Raw genomic sequence first — 22,951 nt, 5'->3', positions numbered from 1 at the left:
TTACTAAGATTTTTTCTGGACTAAGAATTTTTAAATGTTCTAAAGACACTAGAAAATAAAATGCATTCTCAGTGGTAAAAGTTCAGTATAGATATTTTAAATCTACTTTACTAATTGTACTATTCAGATTATATGTCTCTTAAATGCTTTTTTTTTTTTTTTGCCATATTAATTAGTCAAAGATTAAGGGAAATGTGTTAAAACTCTCTCCAGTTATATATTTTTATAAAGGTTTCCTTTTATTGCTTAGTGTTTTTTCTTCCTTTATGTATCTCAGTGGGAATATTCAGTTAATTAATGTTCATTAAAGTTACATCTACATAATGATTTGGACTCTGTCAAGATAACACAGTCACTTTAGTCCCACAGCTAACATTTTTTGTCCTGCATTATTTTTTGTCTGATATTAACTGTTGCTTTCTTTCTCTTCCTTTATGTACTATCCTTATATTTTATTTCTTGTTATCACTTTTTGGTATATTTCAGGCTTAGTCTATCAGTAGATACTGTTTTTGACTCAGAAGAGTGGTTTCTTTTTGTTTCTTTGTGTCTTTATTAGCAATATTTAAGCTATTTATATTTTTTAAAAACATATTAAATATTAAATACATTAAATAACAAATATTTCTATCATTTGGTTCTAAGCTATCTGGGTTTTCTGTTTGTGGGGGGGTTCTTCTAGAGAATTCTTTGTCTTTGCTCTTTTGATGTATGGACTATTCTTTTTTGTTCCTTTGTTTTGGGCTTTCCTGTGGTTTTGAAAGCTGTATACTTTATTTTTCATTTTGCTGATATTTAACCCTGCATTTTGTAAAAGTAACTTTAACCTCTCTTTCTCTGATTACTAAACACAAAAATGAAATCTCTTTTGAAAACTTCAAACAAATGTGTTTAAAATATTTTTTATTTCTCCTCCCTACAATCTTGAATTTTCAGTCTTTATTAATGCCATTTATTTTTTTTTTTTTTTAAAGATTTTATTTATTTATTTGACAGAGAGAGTGAGAGAGAGAGAGAGCACAAGAGGGGGGAGCGGGAGAGGGAGAAGCAGACTCCCTGCTGAGCAGGGAGCCCGATGCGGGACTCGATCCCGGGACTCCAGGATCATGACCTGAGCCGAGAGCAGTCGCTTAACCAACTGAGCCACCCAGGCGCCCTTAATGCCATTTATTTTGAGTATAGAGTATTACCATTTTTATTACTACTATTTAACATTAATAAATTCTCTTTAACATTTATATTTACTTTTAAACAGATTTCCCCTCCCCCTTTCCTGTATGTTTACAAGTTTTGGTAGGGGAAGGGAAATGTTCATAGCTTATTTGTATGGTGCGTGAATTTCTCAGTTTGAGCTTAGATGGTATCAGGTCTTGGTTAATTGGAGTGCATCTTCAAGTTTTTTTGGGTTAAGGAGAGATCACCAGCGCTCTTTCTGGTCTGTAGCATGTCTCAATATGCTCTTCAGACCCATACACACATCAGTGACAACTTGACTCTTTATAAATTCTTGGGGCACAGTCTTTCCCATCAAAAGTCTGTATACTTTGTACCATTCTTCAGCCACTTACTGTGTATGACAGCAAATTCATCAGATGCCGACCTAAATTTATTCTTATTTAATGTACTTACCATCATACTGCTAACCATCTATTTAGCAAACACCTGGTTGTCATACTCAGCAGGTCACTCTTCATAGCTCCCGTCCACACACACACACACACATCCTACTGGTGATCAGTTTTTCATCTATTCTTTCATTCATTATTCATTTATTCAGCAATTTTCATTGAGTGAATGCAAAATGTCCTGCCATAGGAATAAGGAATACAGAGACATGATGCCTTCTTCAAGATGATCAAAAATACTGCAGTAAACAAATAAGCAGGTAATGAGAGCAGGTGTCCTGGAGGCCTGTCCTCAGGCAGGGCAGGAAATGGAGGACACAGATTAGCCTCAGAGTATCTGAACCAGGTCTTTTTATCTCCTTATCTCTTACTGGGACCTTGTCATAGCCTGCTAAGGGTGACTCTGCCTTAGTCTTTTCCCTCTAAATCCACTCTCTGTTATCACCAAAGGCTATCTTTCCAAAGCCTTAGTATGATTAGTCACATCTATCTCTGCCAAAGGCTTTGATTCCCTATTATCCTGTCTTCATTTTAAATGCTAGTATTTTGTTTATCATATATGTTTGCATTAATTTTAATTAAAAAAAGCATGAAAATGGGGGTGCCTGGGTGGCTCAGCCCGTTACACACCCGCCTCTTGGTTTCGGCTCAGTTTGTGATCTCAGGGTCCTGGGATTGAGCCCTGTGACGGGCTGTGCGCTCAGTGGGGAGTCTGCTCAGGATTCTCTTCCTCTCCCTTTGCCCCTCCCCCGCTCTCTCTCTCTCTCTCCAAAAGAAAGAAAGAAATCTTTAAAAAAAATGTAAAAAAAAAAATGCATGAAAATGTTATTTATCTTGACTACTGAATTTTTTGGTGCCCCCTAAATTTTGTACCACTCTAATCCTGGCCCTAGCCAAAGGGGTAAAATCCAAACTCCCTGGAATAAGTTACTAGGCTTTTCAAAGTTGGCTCAACTTATTCTTTTTTGCACACCCTTTTCTGACTCTTCCTTCACCTTTCAAAATTCCACTGAAGCTAAACAGTTATCCTTTTTATAAATTTATTTTTACTAAGATATAATTAACATATCATAAAATTCATTTTTAAAAGTATAAATCAGATTTTTAGTATGTTCACAAAGTTGTGTAACAATCAGCAACTATATAATTCCAGAACATTTTCAGCACCCCAGAAAGGAACCCTGTGGCCATTAGCAGTCACTGTTCTTGGCAATCATTAATCTTTTTTCTGTCTCTGTGGATTTGCTTATTCAGCAGCTCATCATTGATAAGTTCATCATTACTTTTTGCCTTCACCTGGAATATTCTTCTCTTCTATCATCTTTTTGGGACAAAAACATACTTATCTTTTAAGACCCAGATTAGATCTTACTAACATTTCCTCTATCCCTGGCAAAATTAGTGGCTGTGTTTATCCTTGCGTGCATGACACTTTTTATGTGTAGCTACCATGACACCTATAACATTGTATTGCCACTATCTATTTTGTTTCTACTCAGTATTGAGTTCTTTGAATATCGACTCAAAATGTAGGAATAGGGACTCCTGGGTGGCTTAGTCGGTTAAGAGTCTACCTTCCGCTTGGGTCATGATCCCAGGGTCCTGGGATCGAGTCCCACATTGAGCTCCCTGCTCAGCAGGGAGCCTGCTTCTCCCTCTCCCTCTGCCCCTCCCCCTGCTTGTTCTCTCTCTCTCTCTGACAAATAAATAAATAAATAAATAAAATCTTTAATAAAAAAGAAGACTTTCTCCCTCTGCCCCTCCCCCATGCTTGCTCTCTCTCAAATAATCTTTAAAAATTAGAAAAAAAATGTAGGGATAATTTGTTCAACTTTGTGTTTTTACATTTCCATCATCCACTCTTATATTAAAATATATTCTCCTTTGACTCCACTGGAAAACTACTTCTCACACTCAAATTATTTGCCTCTAACAGGGCTGGTCTTTTCTGTATTTTCTGCGTACTCATATTGGATATGCATAAATCATAATATGCTGTTTTCTTAGGTTCTATTATTGGTTCGGACTTTGGCTATATGATTAATCAGAGCCAATCAGAACACTTTGCTGGGACTTATATATGAATCCAGTGAGAAAGAAGTGCTTTCTTCCCTCAAGTCAGATAGTATAAGGATGTGACTTAAATGGTCCTGTGTATAGAAAAGCCTGAGATAATGAGGCAGGTTTACCAAGGGAGGCTGGGATAAGAGATGAAGGGAAAAAAAGAATGTCCTGAAAGTATCATCTAAGTTCCTAGAGAAAGAGGTTAATGCCTAAAGCCAGCTCCTAGTCTTTCTGTATATCACATCAGCTGTTAAATTCCTTTTGTTAAATACATTATGCTAGTTAGGTACACTATTTTCTTATTCATCTTTCTATTATAAGTACTTGGTGTACTACCTGGCTTGCACATAGCGGATACTCAATAGGTGTTTGTTAATGCAATATGTATTGTTCATTTTACAGTTTCCTCATAGTTACATATGTCTTTCCTATTTCAAAACTTCAGCACCCAGCAGTAAATCCATTTCATTCATTTTCCCCTATTTTCCCAAACCACAAATGCTTGGAATCTTCACTGGAAATGTGGTCCAAGATAGTAGTCCTCCCACCAAGTTCACTACAATACTAGTTTAGTGGGATTAAATTAGGGAGGAAAAATTACATATCTAGAGCCAGTTCAAGATTTGCCACTTACTTGATGTTTAATATCTATCTTACTTTTTTCATCCAATCCTTGCTCCACTCATACCTTAAAAAGATAAGAAATGTTCTGGTATTGGGAGCAACCTCTGGAAAGACTTTCCATGGCATAACCTCTGCCATGGGCCTCAGAGGCTGTTGGAAGCCACAGGAGCAGAATGTCAGGTTCCAGATACAGTCTGGATTTTTTGACCAACTTTTTGTGCGACTTGCACAAGTAATTTTGTTTTTGGGGGTTTTCAACTTCCTCTTGAAAAATCAGGATTTTAGTCAGATGTTTTATAAGATTTCTTCTATTACCATCATGCTATGATTTCATGTATCTTTGCAATCAAAGATGTTTCATCAAAATGAATTTGGTTATGTGTCAGTAATAGCACAGTAGTATTCCTTGTATTTGTAGATATGTCCTGATATTGATATCTGATCTTAAAACATGTAGCATATAGCCTGTCAGCATGTATGTCTGAAGGATTGTAATTTGTATATCTTAAATATTAAAACTAAGACAAATTTCCAGATACAAAGGTATATATCTATGTGTAGGTCAAGCATTCTGTTGTGGTCTAACTTTCTTTCATTTTTTTGTATGGAATTAAAAACACTGCTCGGATAGATAAGTGTAGTTATTGTGTACATTGTAGTAAAATAATATTGACTGGAAAAGAAATCTCCTTTTTCTATGGACCTCCATTTTAATATAAAGAATTTGACCTAAAGAAAGACATCAGTCAAAAAATTGACAGGAATTCTTTTGGCAAATAAGAGGTTAAAATGGTGTGCAAGGCACACATCAGAAATCAAAATATTATCAGTATTTGTGTTGTCCTTTGTAGATATCAGGTTCTTCTTTCTACTGCTAATATTACAACTGTGCCATGAAAATTTTATCTCAGGAATCAGAGTTTAATTTTTCTTCTTTTGACAATGATTGAAGAGTAAAATATGAAGAAATATATAAAAAGAAGAAAATATTTGTGCATGTGTAATGTCCCAGGCATTCTCTTATCAATCACCTCATGTAATTTTCACACAGTCTCTCTATACATATTATTGTGTACTGAAAGAAACTGAAATTCAGAAAGGATTACAGGCCAATAAATGGGAAAGCAAGAATTGAACTAACTCCAGGTGTGTCTGACCTATTGTATATAATGTGTAATAAGATTCTAGAAGGAAATGTTAAACAGCCCTTTCCTGGTAATTGGGAAAGTATGACCAGTCTGTTATATGCTTTGTAAAACATTTAAGAACTAATACCAGCTTCAAAATTGATCACAAATACACTTTTTTTTTTTTTTACTCATAGTAATAAATAGCTGCCAAGCGCTTACTGAGAGCCAAACATTATACAGAGTACTATATGTATATGACCTTATTTAATCCTTAAACAAACCCTGCACAATTAGAACTATAATTATCACCATTTCTTAGATTTACATGTTACAATTCTGAGAGGTTAGGTCATTTAATTTACCCAAATGCACAGTAAGTAAATGGAAGAGATGGAACGTGAACCCAGGTCTCCCTGACTCAAAAGCCTATGCCTAATCACTCACTGGACTGTAACGCCAGGCACTAGATTAAAATAAAATGAGATCTGGGTTCTATGCTGGTCTTTTACTAGCTCTCTGAATAACTTTTATAACTAGTTTAACCTCTTTGGTTTGGTTTTCTCCTCTTTAAAATTAGGATAGAACATTGATAAAATTAGAATGAGAACATTGTAAGGATTTCTTCCTCTTTTCAGCATACTTTGAGTTTCTATGGCCTGAGGCAATTCTCAAATGTACACAGATTAAGCTCTCCAGACTTCTTCCACCTGACTTTATTCTTACCTTAAAAAAAAAAAAAAAAGAAAAAAAAAGACTTGTCCTGCAGTCTCTGAACTTGAGCCCCCTGTCAAGTTTTGATTTGGGAAGTACCACTGGTTTCACACTGCCTATAAAATAAATGCTGGTAGAATTCCTAACTCAGTTTGTAGAAGTTGTCCTCCTTCCTGGGTTCATTTAAGAATTAAACCCATAGAATTTTTTCCCCACATACAAAAATTTGGATAGGAAGGAAAAGTCTTCATCTATTTTAATCATCAGTGTCGTTGGTTGGTAGTATAAATCACAAACTGTACTTTTGCATGTTTCCTCTTGTGCATTCTTTTTTTAAAATGTGAAGTATATACACAGGAATACTGTCCTTAATATGCAACGTGTACATATCAGCCATCTTAAGAAATAAATTAGCACCTTAGAATTCCCCTGTGGGCCTCTCTCAGATCACATCCCCCAGCCATCCTCCTGAGTTAACTTCTAACCTGAGTTTGTGTTAATCATTCCCTTGCTTTTCTTTATAATTTTACCATTTGTGTATATACCAACAATATTATGTTTAGTTTTACCTGGTTTTTAACTTTATATAAATGAAATAATCATACTATATGCTTTCTTCTATGGCTTGCTGTTTTCATTCTCTGTTATTCCTTTAAGATTCATCTATGTAGTGTGGAGGTGCTGGTTTTCTTTGTTAGTGATTAATAGTGTTCCATGGTATTAAATATACCACAGCTTATCCATTCTATTGTTAATGGATCTGTAAGTTATTTCAGTTTTTGTTTTTTTGGTTTTGTTTTTGCTATTACAAACTATAAACATCCATTTATTTGTTTCCTGGTACATATATGGAAATTCCTCTAGCATTTATACATGAGAGAGAGATTGTTGGATCTTAGCGTATGCATTTCTCAGCTCTAGTAAGCCAGTTTGGTTTAATTGATAGTTTTTAAAAATTAATTAATCAATCTATTATAAACATTTAACATTCTGGAACATGAAAGAAGTCATAATCCTGTTGAGTTGTAAATTCTGGCTAACTAAGATATTGGAAAGGCCTACTAGAAGAGCAGAGCATTACCCTGAATTGGGCTGCTGAAATAAGGAGATACTATCAGTTCATAGGAAACGTAAGAAAAACAACATAAGTATGTGCAATGATGTCGATGGAGCTAGAGGATATAATGCTAAGCAAAATAAGTCAGTCAGAGAAAGACAAATACTGTATGATTTCACTCATGTGAAATTTAAGAAACAAAACAGATAACATAGAAAAAAAATAAGAGAGGCAAACCGTAAAACAGGCTCTTTACTATAGAGAACAAACTGAGGTTGCTGGAGGGGAGGTGAGTGAGGGGATGAGTGATACAGGTGATGGGATTAAGGAGCACACTTGTGATGAGCACCCAGTGTTGTATGTAAGTACTGAATCACTAAATTCTATACCTGAAACTAATATTATACTCTATGTTAGCTAACTGGAATTTAAATAAAAACATGAAACAAATGAGCAAACTAAAAAAAAATTTAATTTAAAAATTAAAGAAAAATAAAAAAATGAAAATGAAAATTTGGGACAATTATAATTTCTATTGTCAAATTTTGATGTAAGTAACCAACTGATTTCCCTTTTTAAAAATAAACACTATAATTATAAATTTAAAAAAACAGCATAAGAATGAAGAATACAGGAGACCATTCTGTTTCTAGAAAAATAATTTAGAAAGGTGGACAAGTCTTGTTTCTTTTCTATTAATAATTAGATACTTATGTTACTTCAACCCCCTCACCAGCTTCTTGTGAATTCTAGATCAATGAATGTAAGCTTACAAACTGGGAGCCCCAAATAATCTATACTGAATTTGCCTCACCTGTCGTTCTCACCCACGCCTCATCATCCCTTCTCTCCACTCCACCCCCACCACTTTCATCTCTTCTGGTTTAGTCCTTATCAGTTCCAGGAATAACCCTCTGTTCATGCTCTTGATGAAACTCCAAGGGAGTCACAGTGCAGAAAGAAAAACAGCTCAGAATTTTCTAGGTAAAATTTCTTGACATCCTAAGGAATATATTCTTACAATACAGAATTCATGTTTGTTTTATGAGTTTATACTTTTTTCATTATGGATCTCTTGGAAGTCATTCCATATGGTCCTCAAAAAGAATTGCTTGAATATCCCTCTGCAGTAGTTGCTCCCAGCCTGTATTCCATGGACTTCAGTGGGTATGGAGAGCTATTCCAAGTGGACAGTAACTCCATGTGTACAAATAACATTGTCAGTGGGCTAAATAAAGGGTACATTCCATTTCATGCACCTATGGAGAGTGGCTATTCAAATGTATGTACATAATGTTGTGATGAGTAATGAAGAAATACATTTAACACCACAGGTTAATCCTATGTAGTTTTTTAATCCTCTTAATAGATATATAGATTTCAGCTATTATCATGCAGGTGAGAAGAATTTGTGACAGTAAGAGTGTTTTTGAGATCTACAAATTTGGGAACAGCTGCTGTGAAATATATACATCTATACCTCTAACATTGTGTGTGTGTGTGTGTGTGTGTGTGTACGTGCAACCATGCACATACATTATCTCTAGATACATTTTATGAAAATCTACACCACCAGAAGGATAGTCGGATATTAAGAAAAAATTTTCTGTAGAGATGTACCTTCCAACTCACTCTGAGACAGCATTTTAAATTATTAAAGAGTACTTAACATTTGTACTTGAACATCTTATTTGTAAACAGATAAATTAGAGAACACCATTATTCAACAAGATTTCTCACATTGCAGAAGGAACATAGGGTCCCTTTTAGTTCCATCTTTGTAAACATTATTTATAAATCACCAAATACTTAATAGGGAGAGGATCAAAAAGCTGAGTTGATTAAATATGAATCAGAAAGTAAGATGAAGCAAAAATTGAATAGTAGTGTCTTTTCTTATTTATTGTCCAGGTTTTGAAAAATTAAGGTTCATTTTTTTTTGCCAATTCAGTTTTGTTACTCAAAACACACAATTTCTTCTAAACCAGAAAGTAATTTTTAGCAGCCTTGAGTATACATGTGGGTGCATTTATTTTCTCTTCATTTGAGCAAAATTTCCTTGAGTGGAAAAGACTGATCTTTTAAAAATAGTATAAAAATGACACCCCCTTCTTACAGTTCAATTTATAATTGAACTCTTCAAAGAAAATAAAAATAACAAGAATGATTCCTCACATGGCTAAGACTCAGATAAAGATTTTTCTTGCTAACGTCCCTCAGAGAACTGTTATGGAAAATCACTAAACTGGCTTCTGACAGTGTTTTCATATATAGAACAAAATATAAATGACAGTATTTTCATTACTGCTAATAATGAAACTATTGATGTCTAAATGTTTATACTTAGGAAAAATATGAGATGAGAGCTTAACGGAATAAAACATGTGTTGATCACTGAAATGGATTTTTTTTTTTTTAATTTATAAAACAGTTGGCATCTAATGTCCCATATGGGGTTATATCTTCTCCCCTAGTGATGCTTAGGAAACTTAAAGTGAAAAACAAAGTGAAGCAAACATACCAAGGAAACAGTAAACTTAAGAAAAATTCTTAATTAGATGATCCATGAAGTCCCTACCCTTGTTTATGTCCCTCCCCCCCCCCCACCCCCCAAGGGTCATTCAATAAATAACATGCTTGAGGGAGTTTGTGTAAACAGTGTCTTGGCACCAGGGAAAGGTAAGATTAGAAGTAACTCCTGGAATCAGTCCTGGTAGCCTGGCTGAACTGTTCTGTGGTGTGAGTTGATGCACAGAGATTATATGCAGGATAGTTTGTCCTTTGTATCTGCTATGTTTACAGATGTGAAACTATAAATACTGTAGCTAGCATACATACAGATGAACAGCCATGTGAGAACATTAAAATCTGAACTCTTTTAACATAATTATTCCTTGCTTTTGCTCTCCAGTAGAAACTTTTCTCTTCCCATCAGGAAACAAAATGTCCTGTGCAGACACCTAAAAATGAGAGTTAGTGTTTGCTGCTCCATTTGGAGAATGAGGGTGGCCTTTGTGGAAGTGCTTGGAGTCCTTGGCAAACCCTATCTACTAATAAGCAGGGGACATTTACAAAGTCAAACTCCTTGCAAAAGGCTGGACCTGCATCTTAGAAGTAACCGCTGCAGAGTTCATTTATTCAGAAAGACCATTTCCTTTAACGCAGACAGTTCCAAAGCAATTATTTCTCATTTTGAGAGGACATTGGAAACTCATGAAAGATGAGCCTCCCAACACTTCTACATTGATTCCACACTGCAACAAGATCCCCTTAGCTACTTGATACCTACCTAGAGGTAACTTTATGGTCTTTCATCTACTAGATTAAATCATTTTTTCTCCCAAAGGAAGAGGGTCTATCTTTTTAAATATTCAAATTTTGCTTATATGTTGAGAATATATCATCAACTTGTTCATCATAGATTTGATTAGGCATGAAACAGCAAGAAGGGCAATGCTTTACTTCTGTTTTCTAAAAGAACATAAACAAGCAAGCATGGACCCGTATCAAGTAATTTCTAATCCTTCTTGGCATTTGAGGTATTTAAGGTCTTTAAAACAACCATGCAGATTCATGGCATTGTAATTTAGAATTTGTCTAAATACAGTGTTGAACTGTGCCATCTTCAAGGCTAATATATAGGAACAATTCATTTGGTCAGGTTGAATGACCTGGGGTAAAGAATGCTGTAATTAAAATTGATTCATGTTATACAGTACAGTAACTTTCATGAAGTGATAAAAATGTTACTTCTTGGAAAAATGATTCCCCAAAGAAGCTGTGCCTAAAGTTACAGAGATCCTCCAAACTGAGGATGTGAATGATCTGAGGAGAACCTTACAAATATCAAGGGTCTACTGAATCAGTTAATACTTCCTATTTTCATGGCATAAATTCAGTTCCTTCTAGAAACTCTTGAAAGCACCAGTATTAGCATTCTGAGTTACACATGACAAAAAAACCAACTCAAGAAAGATCAAAAAGATATAAAGGAACTGAATGGTTTACATAACTGAAAAGATCAGGACAACAGGGATGGTTTCAGGTGTGTCTTGATGCAGAGGATGGTAGTCACTAAGACTCTTCCTCTGGATCTGTGCCTCACGTAGGTTCTTTCATGAAAATAAGATGCTTCCAGCATCTTCAGCCTCACGTCCTTCCAACCTCAAGTCTAATGGAGAGAGGACCTGCCTCTGTCCTGATAGTCCCAATTGAAAATTTTATTATATTTCTTTGGCTTTGATTGCATTACCTGCCCATCCCTCAATTACTGTGATCAGGAGAATGCAAGGATACAATGTGCTATTAGACTTACACCTTGCACTTTAGGCACATGTTCCACTCCTAGAGTTGAGGATGGGGGCTGGTATGGAAAGGAGAAAATGGGGAAGAATGAACCTTAAATTAAAACTGGAGCCTTTTGCCAAAAGGAGGATGGCTGCTGGGGACACAAACCATGGAATTTGCTGTTCCACCCTCCTGGAACCCTTTGCTGTCAGCTCATCAGACACAGCCTCATCTAGTATTGTTCCTTATGTGGCAGGGATGTTTAAAAATTCATAAACAGTGGTATAATTTTATAGGCTTAATAACTTATACTGTCTAATATAATATTTAAATTTTTAATACAATTATTAATTATATTTAACTCAGTGCTAGTTACTCCTTAAGTGGGTTCTTTATATTAACATCCACAAATACTTGGCATTTTAATTCGGGGTGTACAATTCAAATTCGGTTTTAGTCAGTTTGAGGCAAATGTTAACATTAGGATAATTTACAACTGCACAGAGATAAACAAAGTCATTAAACTCTTTCCTCCCTGCCAGGAAGGCATTATATGATACTACATCTGATTTATGTTATTAAAGACCCTCAAAAACAGGAAGAGCAAAGATTGATTAAAAGTAATATGACCCACAAATAGGAAAGAATAAAGAAAAAAAGCATATTACTAGGTACAGACACTCCAAGTAAAGTATAAAGATAACTGTCATATTTAATATCATATTAAGTACTAATTTTTCATGGCTGGAAAGGACCATAGAGATAATTCAATCCTAAAACTTCATAATAAAGATATTTTCTTGGTAAGCTATTTGTCATTATTTTCTCCATAAGACATGATGGCCAGGAAAACACATGTCCATTGATATATCACTGTGAAATAGATTAATTTGGGCTGATTCCATAAAGAACTTTCTACTCGTCCAAGACGACACAACAGCACCCTAACTCAGCTGATTCCTTCCCAGGGCTTCATTCATTCCAAGCGTCATTGAGCCTCTCCGTGTTCCTAGCACAGTGCTAGGTACTGGGATACAATGAAGAATAAGATAAATGTGGCCCCTGATCACTTGATGCTTCCAGTTCAGTGAAGGTGACAGACATTAATCATGTTACAGTTGACCCTTGAACAACGCAGGGGTTTGGGGTACCAAACTTCCTGCACAGTCAAAAATTTATATATAACTTTTGACTCCCCGAAACTTAACGACTAATGGCCTACTGTTGACCAAAGCCTTACCAGTAACATAAATAGTCTATAAACATATATTTTGTATGTTATATGTATTCTATACTGTATTCTTAGAACACAGTGAACTAGAGTAAAGAAAATGTTAAGAAAATCATAAGGAGAAGGGTGCCTGGTGTCCCAGTTGGTTAAGCAGCTGCCTTCATCGTCATGATCCTGGGGTCCTGGAGTCAAGCCCTGCATCAGGCTCACTGCTCAATGGGCAACCTACTTCTCCCTCTCCACCGCTTGTGCTCTCTCATGTGCTCTCTCTTTCTCTCTCTCAAATAAATAAATAAAATCTTTAAAAAAATAATAAGGTGAGAAAATATATTTACAGTATCATACTGTAAAAAGTCCGCATATAAGAGGACTTGCACAGTTCAAACCCATGTTGTTCAAGGGTCAACTGTATTTACCAAGTACATTCTTCAGTACAAGGTATGATTTGTTTTTTTAAAAAAAATTTCTATGTCCTCTTATATTGGTCTCCAAGCCCATCTGGCCCAGTCTAGAGGCTTAGGGAAGTTGCCTTACAGTGGAGAATAAGAAAAGGATGAATGTCTCGGCTGCATCACACGCTCAAGGCTCTGACAGCCGCCTGCCTGTCTGGAACACAGAGAACAAGGTGAGGAAGTTACTTTGGGGCCAGATCATACAGGAGCTTGTAGACTGTAAGGATTTTAGTCTTTATTTTAAGTTTTAAGCAAAGGGTGACATAATCAGATTTGCATTTGAAAAATCATTCTGGCTAAGGTGTAGAGAATAAATGCAGAGGTTGGTATAAAAATATTAGGAAGTTAGCAGAGTAATCCAGATGAGAGAAGACGATGCAGTGGTATGTCCTAGAGTGGCACTGTTGGAAAGATTTGACAGATTTGAGAGAGATTTTAAATATAAAATAAAAAAACACATTGGTTCTCACAAGTTGTAAGAGTCATTGAATGCCAGCAAGTTTTGTTTTTTTTTTAATGTGCTTTCTGAGGGTTCCAACAACCAGTCTCAGTTTTCCTAATAAGACTCAATAAAGAGTATCATTCTATGATAGTCATATTCCTTTAATTTATCATGACATTGCTATAAGAATAGTGATGCCCATGTCCTATAGCTTTCCAGTTAATGCAAATGCCTTTTGACCATAGCCTTAATTCAAGTCTTTTGCTCCTGACTGAACTAACTCATGGACACCTTCAGGAAATGTAAAAGCATACAACAATCTAAGGCACCCATATGTCTGAAAATATTCTGAGTCATATCATAGTTTATAGATATCCATTCCTTAAATCCTGACACTAACATGATCTGAAGAATTGTACAAGTCAGTAAAGATAGCAGACCTGATATAACACACTATATGGATATTTTTCCTCAGACAAATGCTGTATCTTGAGATTAAAAATTCACATTTAGACCAAAATGATGTTGGTATCATTATATGCTTTGCAAATCTTCCATTCTGCCTCTACTTTCCCCTTTCCCTCCCTGCTTCCCACAGTATTAGTGTTCCCCAGAATCTCATTGTAGGCCACTGGCTTTTATTCCAAACCAGAGATAACCAAATCACCAATGCTGCTCCTGAGCCGTCCACCTTCATGTCCAACTGCTTATATATTCATTCAGTTAACAAATATTTTAAGAGCCTGTTCTATCCCAGCTCCTATTAACTGCCTCCATGAGATAGTCCTCCAAAAACTCTAATCACATACCTGAAATTAAATAATCTTCAGACTCCCCAAATCTACCCCTTACTCTCAAGTTCATCATTTCAGTGAAGGTCAACATAACCCGCTTGCTTTTTCACTCAACGCCTGCCCCTATCTCTCCTTCCCTTACAGTCCAGTTACAAGTCCTATGGCTCTTCCTTTTAGACTTCATTCAGATTCAACCTCTTTTCCTGCCTTCCTTCACTTTCAGGGCCTCAATTTGTACCCCTTCTCACCTCTAGTATACTAGGTTCACACTGTGTTTCCCTTCTCCAATTGGGTTCCCCTTACCAATCATCCTTTCCAATCCAAGCTATCTATTATGAAGACTGATCTAATCATGTCACTTCTGTGCATGGATATCTCAACGGTGATGTTTCCTCATTGCCTTTAGGGTAAAATACTAGCATCTTAGTACAGCAAACAGAACCCTTAGGAATGTGCTCTTTAACCTTTAGCTATATTCTAACACCATCACTCCACTACCCTGAGACTCTAGTTGCAGATGATTTCTTGTTCTGCAGATTCATAACATGCTCATGGCCATGCATTTGCTCTTCTGTCTCCCTCTACCATTACTCTTTACCATCAAGATTAATTTCCAATATTACTTCTCTGCACAGGATTTTCAGCATCAGGCCAATCTGTGCCCCTGCCATTCTACTCTGTCCACCTATTGATTGAGACACTCAGATCACAGCCTACTCTAATCTTTTGTTCACATTTCACTCAAACCAACTTTCTGGAGCATAGACTTTATATTCCCTAGGATCTACCCATAGTACATGAAAGTGACCAACAAACATTTGCTGAACTAGTACTTGTGTAAGTACTTAAAAATTAGTAAGTGCTTTGTATGTGCTAAGTGTTTTAGCAAGTCTGGGAGAAATGCACATGCACCCATTATAAAAACTGAATTAAAGTTTGAGTGAGAGAATGAATAAGTAAATGTAAAAAACTAACTATGGGATTCCTGGAACAGGATGACTTTCAAGTATTTTTTTTAACAAACAACACTAAAAATACATCTTATGTCATAAATCCTCCATTACCCAAACATCTATAATAATGGAAATGAAAATTTTACAAATATAATTCCCTTACTATATTATGATACCTTTTGTTATTTTTTCTATAACTATTTTCTTTTTTTAATTGTTGGCTGTAAACTACCAAATTTATTTTATGACTTGTTTCAGAAAATACTGCTTTAGTATTTTTACTATATTTGACTTATAAAGGTTTTCATTCATACAACTTCTGTAGATAATTAAGACTATAGATAAAAAATAAATAAGCAATATCTCTTAATTGTTAGAGCTACTCAAAATTTATTGTTTTTTTTTTTTTAAATATGTGATCCTCACTTCCCATACCACCACTACTATTTAATGACAACAAATAGCTTGTCATGAGAATTTTTTGGACATATTTCTTGCACATTGCAGTCATTGGAAGCAAGCTGAGTTATCCGAAGCAGGATTTGAAGTCACTGGATTGGACAGTTCCCATTTGCAGTCTTCTCTGTTGAGTCTAAACATTGAATCCATATTTCCTATTGTGAAAGAGTTAAAGCTCTCCATTGGTGCTCCATTCCTACTAAGTGTGCTTCCCTTATTTGTTTTTTTAATAAAATGCCTTAGTATAAAATACAATTATGGAGTAGTTTTCTTGAAATGAAGTAAGCAATGAGGAATCAATTCGACATATATATGAAGAATCATTCGGAATATTCTTTTTTTCTGATTTCTAGACAACTCTACTACTGTGTATAAATCACTTACAGTTTTCCTATCACCACGGTGTTTGGCAAGGAAAACTGCGGTGTTTCTTCTTTAATCTTAAGATGCACCTATCTGCCAACTTTTATGTTGCTCATGAAAAGTAATAAATATTACACTTTATATGTCAGCATTTCAGTGCCTGGTAAAGGAAAGAGTGTTTATTGTTTTTCTAAATGAAAGAGTAAAAAATTGAGAAAGATAAAGAGATTTTGCCAGTGTTTTGCTATAGAAACATTTTTCTCTTTAAAAAAAAATCTGCTATAAAAAGTATACCAGAAATGGGGATATTTATCACGAGATATATGCTTTCATGACTAGGGTAGTAAATATTTTAAATTGAGACTTTGAAAAGCACACTTATGTAAATAAGCATTTTGTTTTTAAATAATTTATATTTCAAGACAAGATTTAAGCTGTGTTGATAAATTTGTAAAAATCACATTTCTGTATCTATACTCCTGCTAAGTATAGTAGCATAGCTGTCATGAATCCTAAATTTGAATACACAACTTTTATACATGGGATAAAATGCTATTTCTCAAGTATAATATGGGGTCCTCTTGATACCGTGAGTTTCCTCACTACATTTGGTGGTGATACTAACACAGAAGGCTGGAAGGTGGTATTATAGAGGAGGGAGGCTATGTGATATCCATATTCATTTAGGTATTTTTCTGAATGTATTTTATGAATTGGAGAATTGTTTACACCAGAAGGTGTCAAAATTTTACTGGAAATATTCCATGTTGTTTGGTGGACTAACATAAAACAAAACAAGAAAACAGGTGAGGATTTTTTTTTTTTTTTTTTGCATAGAAGGATAGCACTACGCAAGGTGTGGGAGAACAAGCAGGGTGAGCAAGGCATTCACATGGGGAGGATCTGCAGAGGCAGCTGTCCAATAGAGGTGTCAGTCCCTGAGTAGGGTGTGGAGCATATCTGAAGTGAGGGTGACATGAAGTATTGCAGCGACAGTGGTACATGTAAGGGAGTGCTCAGGGGATAGTTTTGACAATAGACTGGCAAATGGTGTCAGAGCCTGAGCACTTAGGAGGGTGTCAGTAAGTGAGACAAGGAGTGGCAACAGGGGCTGATGATTGGTTACAGAAAGGGGGTCTGATTGGATACAAAAATGTATTAAGGATGATGGGAGCCAGGTTTCTCATGGTCGAGAAGGGAGGTACAAGTATGGGAAGGTAGAAAACTAGGATAAATCCTGCAGTTTTGTATCAATTTGGAGATATCGGTCTGAATTCATGTTTTACCATTTATTTAGATGACATAGAAATAGATACAGAGATAAATAAGTGTGCATTACGATTCTCCATAGAAATAGAACCAATAATATGCCTCTGTGTGTATGTGTGTGTACGTATATGATTTATTATAAGGAATTGGCTCACCTGATTATGAAGGCTGAGAAGTCTCAAGATCTTCAGTTAGCAAGCTAGAGATCCAGAAAAGCTAGGCCAGCAGGCTCAAGACCTAGGAAGAGCCAGTGTTTAGGTTTGAGCCCAAAGTCAGGAAAAAAAATTGATGTCCCAGTTCAAAGGCAGGCAGGCGGAGTTTTCCCTTACTTGTGGGAAGGTCAGTCTTCTTGTTCTGTTCAGGGCTTTAGTGGGTTGGATGAGGCCCGCCACACTGAAGAGGGCAATCTGCTTTACTCAGTTTACTGTTTCAAATGTTAATCTCATCCAGAAGGACCCTCACAGACACACCCAGAATAATATTTGACCAAATATCTGAGCACCCTGTGACCCAGTCAAATTGACACATAAAATTAACCATCAAAGTTTGTGTGCTTCTGTGTCTATGTTTAAAATAGCTAGCTTCCAGATCTTAGTTACTAAATACTATTCTCCCTTAGGGAAATGGCTGAATCCAAGGCTGGGCAGGAAAGTATAACATTATCCTGGAACATCTTGTTGTACCATAAAAGAGTGCTCAAAGAATGATAAGGAACATGTCAAAGGACACAGGAATCAGCTTGAAAAGGCCCCTGCTGGCCAAAGTCAGGACAATTGGAGCATCAAAATAAGTAATAATAGCAACAGATTGTAACATCAAATAAAATAAGAATCCATGAGCCCGTAATTGATGAAACCATCTCTCATATTTACATAATCTCGAAGTACAAACACACTAAACATATATTACAAAGGAAAAAAATTAATAATAATAGATTTTCAGTGTAGAATCCTGGCAGATGCTACTTTAAACAAATGGTCAACATTAACATTAACAGTAATAGTACATCTGGATGTCTTCTTTGTAAAAATATCTGTTCATGTCTTCTGCCCATTTCTTAACTGGATTATTTGTTTTGGGGGTGTTAAGTTTTATAAGTTCTTTATATGTTTTGGATACTAACCCTTTATCAGATATGTCATTTGCAAATATCTTCTGCCTTTCAGTTGTGGTTGTTGTTTCCTTCGCTGTGCAGAAGCTTTTTATTTTGATGAAGTCCCAGTAGTTTATTTTGCTTTTGTTTCTCTTGCCCCAGGAGATAAATCTAAGAAGTGAGAAGAAGTAAGAAGTTGATATGGCTGATGTCAAAGAGGTTAGTGCCTGTGTTCTCCTCTAGGATTCTAATGGTTTCCTGTCTCACATTTAGGTCTTTAATACATTTTGAATTTATTTTTTATGTATGGTGTACAAAAGTGGTCCATTTTCGTTTTTTTGCATGTTGCTGTCCAGTTTTCTCAACACCATTTGTGAAGACACAGTCTTTTTCCCATTGTATATTCTTGCCTCTTCTGTTAAAGATTAATTCACCATATAATTGTGGGCTTGTTTCTGGGCTTTTTATTCTGTTCTGTTGATCTATGTGTCTATTTTTGTGCCAGTACCATACTGTTTTGATTACTATAGCTTTGTAATATAACTTGAAGTCCAAAATTGTAATACCTCTAGCTTTGCTTTTTTTTTTTTTTCCCCAAGTTGCTTTGGCTACTTGGGGTCTTTTGTGGTTCCATACAAATTTTAGAATTTCCTTCTAGCTCTGTGAAAAATGCTGGTGCTATTTTGGTAGGGATTGAATTAAATGTGTAGATTGCTTTGGATAATATAGATATTTTAACCATATTTGTTCTTCCAATCCATGAACATGAAATGTTTTTCCATTTCTTTGTGACATCTTCAATTTCTTTCATCAGCATTTTATAGTTTTCAGAGTACAAATCTTTCACCTCTTTGGTTAGGTTTATTCCTAGATATCTTACGGTTTTTGGTATAATTGTAAATGGGATTAATTCCTTGATTTCTCTTTCTGCGGCTTCGTTATTGGTGTACAGAAATGCAGTAGACTTCTGTATGTTGATTTTGTATCCTGCAACTTTACTGAATTCATGTATCAGCTCTAGCAATTTTTTGGTGGAGTGTTTTGGGTTTTCTTTTTTCTTTTTTTTTTAAAGATTTTATTTATTTGAGACAGAGAGAGAGAGCACAAGCGGGGGTGGGGGCAGAGGGAGAGGGAGAAGCAGACTTCCCGCCAAGCAGGGAGCCTGATGTGAGGCTTTATCTCAGGACCTTGAGATCATGACCTGACCCAAAGGCAAATGCTTAACTGAGCCACCCAGGCACCCCAGGAGTGATATATTTATATTAATTTTCTGATGTTGATGGTTTGTAGTGATGTAAGATAATATCTTTATTTATAAGAAATACTCATTGAAGTGTTTGGGGTGAGGAGCATCACATCATTAACTTACTCTCAAATTCAAGGAGAGAAAAGTTTTTTGTTCTTGCAGCTTGTTTGAAATTGTTTCAAAATAAATAAAAAACATATATTATGGAATATTTTATTTCATTAGCAGTCTGAGATATCACTTGTTTCCATAAGAATACAGCTCTTTTGCTATATTCCCTTAACTATTATGTCTGTTTACTTTGGTGTGTAAAGGCAGTAATTACACCCCTCATCTTATAAATTACTAATTATGACTTTTAACATCTTAAACAATTACTCAGGTTTGGATTTTCATTATGCAAAAACCATGTCAAGTAATGGTACATCTAATCATAGGGAATACATTCTCACATTTCCTTCTTGGATACACATATCTCTTGCTCTCTTTCTCTCTGTCTTTTAGGAACTTTCCTAGTATGGTAACGCTTTTCAATGTAGTTGAAATGGTAAAGCATTTCAATGAAACTGCTTTAACAATTGTTATCCCCTATCTGTTTCTTCATTTTTAAACTCTCAGGACGGTTATCAGTCCTTTATTGATGTCTCTAAAACATTTGATATTCTTGGCCTCTGTCTCCTTGAAACTCTCAAGTCACTTGTTCTGTGACAAGGCTTTCTTACATTTCTCCTACCTCTCCAGGAATTCCTTCTTAGTGGCATTCATAGATTTGTTTCCCTCTGGTAGTCCTTAAGATATTGATGCTTCTGCAAGTTCTGTTCTGTCTCATCTTATCCCTAAATGCACACTCCTCCTGAGTCATCTCTTCAAAGTCTTAATGGCCACCTATTGGCTGATGGCCTCAAATTTCTCTTGTAGCCAGACATCACTCCTGAGCCTGGACCTGAATACCCCACTGCCTACAAACACATCCTCATTTCCACTTGAGTATCTCAAAGTCAGGAAGTACAAAACTGAATTCATCACCATCTTCTATTCTTCTGTTCTCCCTTAAATCCCCTCTAGCAGGCTTGGTACTCTTTTTTATTCCTCCTAGTGAATCACATTGCCATCTACCTAATGGCCAATAAGATGTTTTTTAATTTCCTTTTTATTTATCAAATCCATACATTTCTTTTCTCCCCTCCACTGTCTTAGTTCAGATCACCATTATCTCTTCTCTGGATTACAGCCTCATAGTTGGTGTACCGGACAGAAACTTTGCCTGTTTCCAATTTGTCTTCATAGTGATACCAGGGCATACATGCCAAAACACAAATCTGGCTATGAAAATCCTCTGATCAAAATTTTATGTTGTCCCCTCTTTGCCTTTGGGCACAAAGCAAACTTGTTAGCAAGATGTGAATGATCTTTCCCAATTTGGTCACCGCTCACCTCTCCAGCTTCATCCTTTTCTCATTCTCTTTTACCAGTACTTTGCTCCTTGCAGTTCTATGACAAAGTCATGCTTTACTCAGCTTCCAGACTGGAACGCACTTTATGCCTCATTTCCTTTTTCTTTCTTCACCTTGTTAACTGTTAGTCATAAATAAGAGATACCATGTCTTCCAGGGAGCCTTCCTTGATAGGCCCTCAGCCACTAGTTGTTCCCTGAGAATCCTGTGATTGTCTCTTATTTGTATCAGAGCACTATTCATACTGTAATTATTTTTTTCTGTCTCCATTCTCATAACCATAGTCAAAACCCTTTAAAAGCCTCGCATGACTCTCAGAATAAGATCTAATTCTTTACTCTGGTTAATGTTATCTGACTCCTTTCTAAGTCTCCCACCTCATCTAGTACCATTTTTTATCTTCCCCAGTGTTCTCAGGTGTTGCTGCCCTTCTCTTTGGTCCTCAGACTTGCCCTGCTCATTTGGAGGCTTGCTTGCAACTCCTGGTCTTTTCATAGCTGGCTCCTTCCTGTCATTCATACTTTACCTTAAATATCACCTCAGCAGAAAGGCTTCCCTGACCACCCAATCTACTGCAGCCCCTCTGTCAATCTCTGTCACTGTACGCCATTTCAGTTCTCTGCATAGTGCACATCCTGACTGAATGTTTCTCTGAATTATTAATTTGTTTATTTCTTATCTGTGTGTCCCCAGCCAGATGTAAAACTCCATGAGAGCACAGACCTTGTCTACCTTTTCTTTACATATCCCAAATGCCAATAAAAATGCCTCAGTAAATAATTAGTTGAATGAATGATGCCCTCATAAGACTATAGGCTTCTTGGGGCGCCAGGGTGGCTCAGTTGGCTAAGTGTCTGCCTTCAACTCAGGTCATGGTCCCGAGGTCCTGGGATCGAGCCCCACATCGAACTCTCTGCTTGGCGGGAGCCTGTTTCTCCCCCTCCGTGCTGTTCCCCCTGCTTGTCCTCTCTTTCTGTGTGTCAAATAAATAAAGAAAATCTTAAAAAAAAAAAAAAAGACTACAGGCTTCTTGAGGACAGACTCTATTTTAATAATCTCTATGTAAATGGCATCATTCTTGATGTATCAAAGGCAGTAATCTCATTCATTCACTCAAACATATTTAAGTTATTTTTATATCCTAGGCACTGTGTGGTAGAAGCCAGTGAGAAAAACACAGTCTCATGACAAAAGCGCATAGTCCACCTCATATGCAAATGCAGTTCAATTTTCCCAAGGCTGGAAGCTTGGAAGTTGTTCAACTTTCCAGAATCGACCTTTACTTTGATCACACAATATAAAAAATTAAAAAACCCATGCCAAGTGACATCTAGCATCCTTACTGATATTACTAAGAATTCATCAGGGCCATGGAGTGATTAGTTTCAGAAGCTGTTTGTCACCTCTTGCTCCACATCCCTGCCCTAAGCTTCATTCTTGATGTCTTCATCTTACTTCCTTCAGCTACTGTCCACTATACCCCCACAAAAGAATTTCCTTCCTCTATTCCACCAAACATAAACTTACTGTATGTAATGGACATGTAATGAAGGCTTGGGGACTTAGGGGTAAATTATAAATGAGAACAGAAAACAGTCTACTATTAGCAGTTCCAAAGGCTCTTTTCCCCAACAAGAGAGCTCTCACTAACAGTTTTTTCCTTAGTCCTCTGCCTGCCACTGTATTTATTGCTAGAT

The sequence above is a fragment of the Phoca vitulina genome, unplaced genomic scaffold (assembly GCF_004348235.1).
Source record: "Phoca vitulina isolate PV1807 unplaced genomic scaffold, GSC_HSeal_1.0 scaffold11, whole genome shotgun sequence".
Lineage (NCBI taxonomy): Eukaryota > Metazoa > Chordata > Mammalia > Carnivora > Phocidae > Phoca > Phoca vitulina.
The sequence above is the reverse complement of the archived record's forward strand: the minus strand, read 5'-3'. Positions refer to the sequence as shown.